Source organism: Haemorhous mexicanus, chromosome 6 (genome assembly GCF_027477595.1).
Source record: "Haemorhous mexicanus isolate bHaeMex1 chromosome 6, bHaeMex1.pri, whole genome shotgun sequence".
NCBI lineage: Eukaryota > Metazoa > Chordata > Aves > Passeriformes > Fringillidae > Haemorhous > Haemorhous mexicanus.
Genome location: NC_082346.1, coordinates 27,503,627 through 27,514,132, shown reverse-complemented (window position 1 = coordinate 27,514,132; position 10,506 = coordinate 27,503,627). Strand labels below are relative to the sequence as shown.

General features: G+C 47.0%; 1 long non-coding RNA gene across 1 annotated transcript; it reads left to right on the top strand.

Moving 5' to 3' along the window:
* Positions 1–656: 656 nt before the first annotated feature.
* On the top strand, positions 657–1,686 carry LOC132328345 (uncharacterized). The gene is made up of 2 exons (XR_009486749.1): positions 657–912; positions 1,533–1,686. It is a non-coding gene; the product is annotated as an uncharacterized LOC132328345 (long non-coding RNA).
* The last annotated feature ends 8,820 nt before the right edge of the window (positions 1,687–10,506 follow it).

Here is a 10,506-nt window from a genome sequence, read left to right as displayed (position 1 = left end):
CTCCTTGTCCTTTGGCTTGACCAGCCTCTGTGGGGTGGTGGCATTGGTGGGACAGGCAGGAGCTGATCCAGCATACCCAGCCAGTGCCACAATGCTGTGCCAGAGAGGGCACAGCAGGAGTCCTGTATCCCAAAGCTAATCAGACCTGTTCCTGAAGTGAGGCATTTCATCATCATTTTCTCCCTGGCTCAGCTACTGCACAAAGGTTACAACTTACAGTATTTTGGTACTTTCACTTTGGATGCCAGCTGAAACTGGGAAGTGTGGCGATGGGTAGAAATATAAAAAACCTCAGTATCTTCAAAGTGAGAGCCTGAAAATGGGAGAGGTGTCAAGGCAGGTTAATTTAACAGCCTATTGGTGTTGGCAGCATTGCTCTTGTTATTCCCAGAGCCGTGCACCTTCCTTCTGACCTCACCGACGATGCTCAGCTACTTGCAAGGAAGTAAACAAAAAGGACTCATGGGGACTTTGGTTCCATAGAAACAGCAGGGAAAATGTCGATGCGTGCCAAGTGGAAAAGGACTAAATCAGTGGGGAAGGAAATTTTATTGTCACGAGTTCAAAGGGGATGTTACAAACAAGACAGTGGGGGGAAAAAAAAGAAAAGAAAAAAAAGAACTTCAGAAAGCCGTCCCTGAAGTCAAATCGCAAAATACTACTAATGAAACCTTGCCTTAGAGCAGTTGTCAAATATGATGTGTTATTTACATCAACAGTGACTCAGGCAGCATTTACTATTTCCCCTTTAAACACAGCAGGACACTGCCTGCCCTCAGAGATTTGTGGATCCTAACCCTGCAGATGGATGGATGGACCCAGGGCTGGTGAATGGAAGGGAAAACAATGCGCCGGGCAAGGGGATGGGAGAGCACGCAGACCAGCAACCACAGCTCCACGTCAGTGTTTGGGGTGAGCGTAACAAGCAAACGGTGGGATGGTGGCTGGGGTGGGCAGAAAGCCTCCAGACAGTTCTGCACTGAGGGGCTCTGCAGCCAGGTGAAACATGCTCCTGGTTCCCAGCCTGGCAGCTCTTGCAGAGCAGGGGACTTGCTGTGGTGTGATCCGAGCTGGTGTGGTGCCAGCAGTGCCTTGGGGCTGGGGTGGGATCGCTTTAAGCTATGCCATCTGGCCACAGTCCCCAGGGCCACCACAACCGGGGCATGCTGGAGGGGAGCAGGCACTGCCAAAGCCCCTTCCCACTCTGCCAGAGGTGGGAGGAATGGCATCAAGGCTGTCTGGCATGGCCCAAAGGGGAGTCCAGGGTGGGGTCCCCTGAGACACAGCAGGCCTGAGAGTCCAGTCATTATATCACATCCTAGCAGTGACAGCATCTGGGTAGCCCAGATTTGTCAACAGGAGAGAATATCCAAAGGTTCAAAAGTGCAAATATCTGAAGACTGTGACAAATTTCACTGTGAGCTAAGTACAGATGTGACTTTGCCTCTCTGAGAAGATTTAGGTTTACAAACACAGAGGGATGGTACAGCTGGGCCACTGATAATTCTTTTATTTTCCATTGCCTCCTCCAGTTGTGGAAGACCTTCATAAACATGGGAGCAGCAAGAACCTGTGTACCACAGGACAAAGAGCTTACTTTGTTTAAGTGCCACTGATGGCAATGGTTGCATGCCACTGTTACTGTACACTTCATGAAGGCTGAATAAAGGTAGTCTTAATACCCCCCATTTTCCTGAGATCTTGAAAGGTAAAAGAGCAAAGTGCTGTGAACAAGAGGGAAGCCCTTGGGTGGGCTATGGCCTCCAGTTTGTGGAACAGCACCTCACTGGGTCCCTCCTTCCTCCAAGGAGCCCTGAGCTCCTCACAACCCCATGGAGCAGTGACATGGTTCATGGGATCAGCAGGGAAATAAAATACAAGGTCCTTGCCTCTCCTGTTGCCATGTAACTGCCACTGCTCATCCAAGACAGCCTAGAGAAGGCTTTAGAAGTAGTAATTCATTTTGGTCAGTCTTCCAGGCTGTGTTGCTCCTGCTTGCATGAGTCTCGTGGCAGTCTACAGAATCTGCAAGCACCTTAATCTAGACTCTGAAATAAAACCTGCAGCTGCACGTGTTTGAGTTGGTTTAAGGGTCATGGTGCCAAGGTTTGCAGCATGCTGCAGCAGATCTGAGTCACAGCAGCAGACTCCATCTTTGCTGAGTGAAACTTCACCAAATGCATCTTCTTTCCGGTAAAGCTGTGGGTTGGTCTCCTACCTCTCTTGGAGGTTGCTCCTGCTTGCATAGTGGCAAGTGAGGACACTCACAGAGAGGGAGTAACTTTAGAGGATCCTTTTGACCATCAGGCTTACCGACCTTTGATTTGGGGCTACGTGCTCTGGAAGTGGGAGGTTATTTTCTGAATTACTAATGCCAAATTCACTCTCCTTTCACCCTCACTGCAGCATGTGTGACTGAGCTTGCTATCTTTTCCTCTCAGATGATTATTTGTTCACATTACTCATCGAAACTTTGTGGCATCCTAACACCCTCCATAAGGATCTCTAAGAATCTCTACCACAGTGTCAAAAGCATAGGCATGTGCTTTGCAGTGCCAGACTCTTGGAAAGTAGTTTTAACAGGCTTCTGCTTTCAATTAGCAAGTAAACTCCTTGGGGCACGAGTCTGGCTTCCCGTCAGTCCTGGCAGGCCCTCTGGTACTTTTTAAGCAAATCATCCTCATTCTCATCTTCCTAGTCAGGTTGGCAAAAATCCAAAGATAGCACAGATTTCAACCACCCCAAATTCCCCATCTGAAAGGCATGTAAGATGTTGGTGTCTGGGGCTTGTCTTACAGAGGAACATCCCTGCACCCTACCTTCAGGATCACTCCCCATGTAACACAGCATTTGAAAGAGGGTTTTCTGGAATCATGTCTCTCAGTGCAAACAAGATATGAGAAACATGTAAATCACACCTCTGTGAGCATCACCTGGCTAGGCTTCTCCCCAGCTTCTCCAATTTACTGAGCTGCTGACGCAGTCAGGTCTCCCAGGGCTTGCTAGAGCTTTAGCCAATTCAGAACTCGCCTGCTGGGATTTTTACCCCTCCCATCCCCCATGCATTTGTTTGAAGAGATAACTCTTTTTTTTAATATAAATATATGTATGTGTATATACTTGCTCCTTGGAAGGTGGGGAAACCTTTATCGTTGTCTCTGAGCTTCTGCAGCATAAAGTTCCAGGATTCCTCCATTCCCAGCTGCTGGATTCAGAAAGCTTTTCCTTTTCAAGCTTCCTGTTCACACAGGGTGGGGGTGGGAAGTGGGGGGTGAGGGGGGAGGTTAGGCATTGAATAAAAGGAATTAACCATTTCCCTTCTCTGACCTTTGGGAATTTCCGTATGTGAAAGTGGCAGCTTGTGTGTCTAAGAATTATAAATGATGGGACCTTGCAAGTTACTGAATGGATGTGTGACCAAAGACCACAGGCTGCTCCCTGAGCAGGACTGGGAGTGAGGAGGCCAAAGGGGATAAAGAAGAAGCAGGAGAGGCTGTAGATACTGGAAGACTGCATGTTTTATAGGAATGAAAACTGCTTATACTGCTTCAGAGAGCTTGTGAAATAGCAGCTTCCCTCCACCATGCCTTAGTTCATCTCCTGTTCACAGTACACAGCAAAAAGGAGGCCAGGAAGTAAGTTTCCATGAGAAGCTCTCATGACTCAGATCTCCCTCCTGTAGGGTTTCATCAGTTTCCCTAGAACAGGGTCACCATCCTGAAAGGAAAAGAGCCATCCTGACTTGTGTTTAACTGTATGTGTATTTAATAAACATAGCGTGTGTGTGCACAATTCTTTCTAGGCCCTTAAAATGGACTTGACAGTGCTTGAAAGTGGAACTTGCATTGCTGTTTTTGAGAAACCAGTCTGTGTGCTCTAAGCCACCCTCTCTGCTGGTTCCTGTGCACTAGGCAGACTCTCAGTGCACACCCCAACAGGCTCACAACCACTCCTGTGGCACACCAGTGCACACACGTGCAGCAGGGTTGTGGTATTTGCATTTACCAGTGCCCATTACCACTGTTATTTGTGAGGAGCAGCAAATATCCCTGCAGGAGCACCCTGGAAAACTGGTGTGGGAGTAGCAATTTTATCCAGGTAGGTTTCTGTTCTCACTTTTTGTTCTCTTGCCCCTAATCCATCGGGAAATTTGCTCTTGAGCATAAATTTCTGTCTTTTTCCTAAAGCCACTGAGGCTCATGGGCAAGAGAGAGGGGTCAAGTAAGCCTGGAGGGTATGCCAAGCAGAATGGAGATGGCAAATACTGGCAGCTGATGAGGGTCAGCAAGACTGGTGTGAGTAGCACAGACGGGGCTTCAGGCATGGCCTCATAAAAGCTGCTCTTGGCCTCCCAGATATCACACCCATGACTCAGTGCCCCCACAAACACACACAGGAATGGTGGGACCTACTGCAGGGCTTCAGGCAGAGCGAGCCCACAACCCCCTTTTACATTCAGGAAGCTGTTTGGGATCACTGAACACGAGGCACTCGCTGTCTGAGTTTTGTCACATTATTTCATGTGCCTGAGAAGCATCCAGGCACCAAGCTCCAAGCTAAGCATGCACCTTCATCCTGTCACCCAAAGCTCTTCCTTCTCCACCAGCAATGGCAGTGAGATTTCCTAAACACAGGAGGGGGAAAAAAACCTGCTCATACTCACTGCTGGCTGCAATTTGCAAGATGCAGAGGAAAAAATATGTTGCTCAGCAGGGCCCCTGCTATATCCTGTATGGCATTTCTGTGGAACTAGCCAGGCCCATCTGTCTAAGCATTTACAAATTGTAAACCTAACAGGGGTGACCTAGGGAGTCCCAGGCCCTGCTGCTTTGCCAGGATGACAGGACCAGACCAAGGATGCTTTATTCCCTGCCAGGCTGCCAGAGTATGGGCATGGAGGGAAGAGAGTGACCTCTTTCTTTGTAAAAAGCACCCAAACTGAAGCACCCAAGCAGAAGCACCTAAACTGCATTTAGGGGGAGCCTCAAGGATGGTTTAGGAAAGAGCTCCTCCTCACCCCTCCTTTTCTTCCTCTGCTGTGGGGATGATGGGGACAGCTAAGATGGAAGCTTGTTTTCACTCTGTAGCTGAGCATCCCTGTGCCACTGCTGCCCTCAGCACTTTCATCAGTCTGTAGATGCGACAGGGACCAGCCTGAGCATCAAAGGCTTGTTAAGTTACTGCTGTGCTGTGAAAGAGAGGCAAAAAAATCCTGTTGACTGTGACAAATTAGTGAAGTTCAGGGGTGGCACTCACCCTTTTATTGGAGAGCTGCTTGTGTCTGTGCACTGCTAAAGGGATTAAAGCAGCGTGTGGCATGTTTCTGGTTCTGACAGAAACTTGAACACGCTCTAGCAGAGCTATAAAGAGAAAGGCCATGTCAATGGCAGGAGGGCTGAGGAGGGCTGGGAGTGATTAGCCACACTTGGAAGGTACCAGGGTTGTGAACTGTACATGCAGTGTTAACTGTTGAGGCGCTGAATCCTCCAAAGCATTGTGTTTGCAGCCAGGGGAGCTGGCTTTCTTTTCCTACCTGTGTTTTTGGGCACAGTGTGCTCTCCCAAGGCCTCTGATGGTGTTGGCTCCTGGAGAATGAGGCCCTGGGTGTGCAGCTTAGCCCCTACTGCAACAATCTCCTCTACAGATGGAGAGGGCTTTGGGGAGTGAGGGGTGTCTCCATTCCCATTCAAACCTCCTCATTTGGCAAAGCCCAAAGTGAAAGCATCAGATCTTGGTATCAAACAAGTAAATTAATGTTAATGAGATTTTAAAAATGAAAAAAAGTCTTAATTTATTGGGAGGTAAGACAGCCACCATGCCTAAGGCTTAGCATTCATGTGAGCTTCCAAGGCAACAAGCTGATTATGGATGGGGGCTAACTTGTACCTGGTACTCTGAGCTAGATATCCTAAAGGTTTCAAGAAAATGGCCCTTTTGAATGTGGCACAGTGGGAGCCTGCTCTGAGAATAAGCTCAGAAACTAACCTTACAGCCTGATGCACAACCTGAACGGTATATTCCTAAGGACACCTGCTCAGTAATAGGAACACAAAATACAAAGATGAAGATGTTAAGAGCAACCTGGCACAACAGACTTGGAGAGATAGGACAGATATGTCTGGAAGGACATCACATCAAGCACTGCTTTCCCCAAATGTACCCCTAGAGCAGGATTAGTCAGGAGTTCTCCAGATGGAGGGGGCAGGATCCAGACTGGTCATTCATGTACTGAAACAGATTTCCATCAGCTCTCCAGGTTACCAGAGCCAGCTGGTCCAGAAGGCTCTGCAACTGATGAACTGTAAAACTGGAGATGAAATTTAAGTGGAACTAAACACTTCAACCTCCAAAAAAATTGCTAAAAAAACTGAATAGACAGACCATTGGGACAATGAATTAGAATCAGAATGAATAACAATTTTTAGCTGCTGCAAGACATAAAGCCATTTCAAGAAGTCAGCAAGAAATCATCATCATGTATCACTCTTCCTTCTGCATGATGGCATCAGTGACAGCTTGGTATCTGGTTTCCCAAGAAGTAAAGATAAAGCAGAGATGACTAAAAGATAGGGGACTTAATGAAAGTAAGGAAAGAAATCTAACAACAATCCCTAGGAGGAGCACTCAGGAAAAAGAGATAGAAAAATGCCTGATCAAAAAAAGTAAAGTGATACCAATGTGAGAGGTGACTAGAAACCCTCAGATAATGCCTCAGAAATGCAATGCTCTGCTGAGGAAGTTGAGAGTAATAAAATTTTCCAAGTAGCAAGGTGTAAAGTGGAGACAAGGTTTTTCACATTCTTGTGGGAAATCTTTGAGATTTCAAAAATGCTATTATTCCTATTTATGTCAGGGAAAAAGAAAAGACACCTTTGGAAAAAGATCATGAGAAGTAATCCAATTTGTTCTTTCCTTTCTGTTGCCTCAACACAAATATGAGAACAGGAGTACATGTGGGACTGAAATTTGGATTCATGTCCTAGAATGAGGTGAACACACTGACCTCCCAGCCACTAACCCATTTACTGATCTGAGAAAAGTCTAGTTGCAACTGGAGAGACTGATGGGTTAAAGCAAGTCAAAGTGTGCTCTGGGCCCCTCATCTCTCAGCTTCATGGAGCAAGAAGGAGCAGAGCTGGACACCACCCAGCCTGTCAGTCCTGACAAAAGCAGACCACTGCAGAGGGGAGCAGGTCAGAACAGTTCAGAGCACCTGAGCTACAGGGACTCGGGAACTTCAAAAGCACTTTTCAGTTAGCTAAAACTCATGTATGTTGTTTAGTTAATTTTCACCAGACACTTGGGAAATCTACCCCACAGAATATCTTGGAACTCAAATTGCTCAGCAAATTTTTGTTTTTAATGAATTATCATTTGCACACACAAAATTCAAAATATTTTCAGAATTTTTTCATCCAGTTTTGTTTCTGGCAGAAATTTTTACAGTAAATCACTAATAATGAACAAGGAGAGACACTAATAATACCATAAATCAAGAAAAAAAAATACAGGGAGAGCATAGACAGGAGACACCAAGCATATAAACACAAAAGGACTAGAGCTTGGGAAATGCCTTGCACTGTAAGAAAAGACATGGGAGATGCAAGACAAAAAATTAAATGCACTAACTGAAAGCCTGTTTGAAAGGTTTATGCTAGTGGATTCAGCAGCCAGTCCATTGTACCTTTCAATGCCATTGGAGAAAAGCTCATGAACACCAGGAGAATGCTGCTGTAGTCAGCATTACCGAGAAAGGCTGAATGAACACATGTCCAGCTGCCTTTTGGAGTTTTGTGCAGTTTGTTTTTGTGGGCACCAAATGAGTGATTTGGGCAAAATTAAAGGAAAAGAGGCCTGAACATTGACCTGAAAGATCAGATGCTGACTACATTTTTAAAAACATTCCTCAAAGAAAGCACAGGATGGAGGAAATCACTCATTGTTGTTCATAAGAAATAATTTTCTAACCTTCCTCACAAATTTGAAAAGTTAAAATACTAATCATCCAAGACACTGGTTAGCCAAAAAGACCAGCAGAGGGGATTCCTATCCCAAGTTGTGCTGGAGAAGGAAAAGCACTGACAGGGCTTGACAGCACAGACCACTTGTGAAGAGCCGATAGAGCAGACACCTAGAGCCAGGTTCAGACATCAGGCAGCCTTTGAAGACATCAGTGTTCAGCACATGCATTTGGCAATGTTCCCAGAAGATATCTGAAAGCCTACAAACTACTCCCCATTGTTATATAAATTAATTGCTCCACAGAGCACTTATTGCTACACTTCCAGAGTTATGAGTTACACATTCAACTGGTATAAAACTGCACAAGTAGATGACTTCTTTTCCTTCCTGTCTAATTCCCCTCTTTCAAGTAAACATTATTCTAGTCCCTCAGAGGAGCCCAAACAAACTGGTTTACACTAGCAGTCAGTAAGCAAATAACTGGGCTTTGAGATCCTGAATTCCATTGAGCAAGATGTTCAGGTGCATTAATACACCATTTCACTGGCTTGTCAGTAGCCTCAAGATTTTGATAAGCAAGTGATCTGACCAGCACTGAGCTATCAAGCCACAGGCAAAAAAATTCTTGCAGCATTTTGAAGTCTCCCTCGGGTGCTAGTTTCACATTCGTAACCAAAATGATACATACAAATGATAACATCTTATTTTCTGGCATTTGCTGAGTTTGCTTACTTTGGCACATTACATTAAACCCCTCAATTCCCAAACTCATATTTACAGTATTAGTTAGGAAGTTCTGGGAAATGCACAGGAGATGATCAGCTGCTGCAGAATTGGGGCGTCTTCGTTTCTCCCTGGATGTGGGAAGTGTCAGTGAACATCCCTTGTCCACTTATGGTCTTCCTTAGATGCTTTCTTCTGTTGCCTTCCTGTGTTCCAGTGCCATCCTGCTGCCTTTCACCCAGTCAGGTTTCTCAGCTGTCCCACATGCCAGACACCACCCATGGCAGCAGAAACTCTGGCTGCCTGGACTTCCCTGCTGCCAGTGCCATGTCAGTGCAGGCTGCAGCAAGCCTTCCCCCAGTGATGCCTCATCAGACCTCACTGGGGGCCCAGAAATGTGGCCTTCCCTTAAAGCCCACTGTGTCCAGGCTGGCACAGACCCCAGCCATGTCAGCTTCCCCGCAGCAGTGTCATGTCAGCCCTGCCAGGGACAGCCGGGTGAACCAAACTGAATTTAGACTCACTTCCCATCCCCATCTCCAAACCATGAGTCAGTGTGCTCACACCATCCGCCTGCTGCCAGCTGATCCCAGTGGATGGTGAAGCATGCTGTGTTCTGCCCATGGGATGGGGTGCATCTGCTTCCTACAGCTAAAACTGAGCCAGAGCTACATCGTGCTATGAAAGAGGGTAAATCGAAACAAAACCTCCCCCTGACATATTGTGTGTGGTCAGTGTGACAGGGCTGCACACTGTGTACATGACACACAGCTTCCAGGGGAAAGTACGGGAAGAGGTTAGGGATGAGAATCCCTGTGGCCTGCAATAAAATAAGAGGCTCTGGTTTAACAAGCAGGAAATGTTTCTCAGCTACACAGCACACACTAGTCTATGAGATGTCTCACCCCCTAGAATCTGTAGCTGACACAGCGTGGATTAGTGAAACAGGCACTAAGGACGGGATGGGTCAGCAAGCTGGGTGCATTTTGCAAAGGATGGTAGGATACTGCAGGTGGGAGCTGAGTCTAGACAAATGTGCTCACCATGAGCATTTTGGGATCCTTCTCCTGCAAGCTGGGCTGAACAAGGATGTTTTAGCTGGGAATGTGCTCTTCTTCCCCTGCCATATGGATTTTCCTCACCAAGGTGCCTTTGAGGCATCTAATCAAGTAGTAGTTAATGTAAGGATGTCAGGAAAGAATAGCAAGGACACTTGGGAGATGGGTTTTTTGGAGATGCCCCACTCTCAGAGCACAGCAGTACCCTCAGTCACATGCAGACCATTAGCAGCCCCCTGGCACCAGAGGAAGCGCACCTTCTTAGAGCACTCCTTGGAGCAGGTGGTACAGATACTGTCTGCCACTTGGCCCTTGGCAGGTGTCCCTTCTGTCCAGGCCAGAGGGCTTTCAAAGGAGCAGCTGCTTTGAGCCAGCCTGCTTGACTCTTGCCTGCTGATTGAATGGTGGCATTGATTTTGGTATCCCTCATGGATCTGACATCTACAGATGAAAGTCCTGGCCCTCTCTCTGCCAGGGGCAGCTCCTGACACTGCCATGGGCTGTGCTGACCAGCAACACTGCCTGGAGGGTCTGGCTGGACAATGAGCCAAGGCAGTGTCTCTGCCAGCATGTCCTGCACAATTTAGGCAGGACTTAAAGTTCACCTCCCCAGAGACACTCAGAAGGGAAAACAGACATAGAAATACCTCCAGCAGTGGGAAGGCGGGCGAGCGGAAGATCTGGGAGGTGCAGTAGGAGGTCAGCCCAGCCCACGCCACTCTGTGCACAGCACACAGATGGGACCATGGTCTGTTTATCTGTA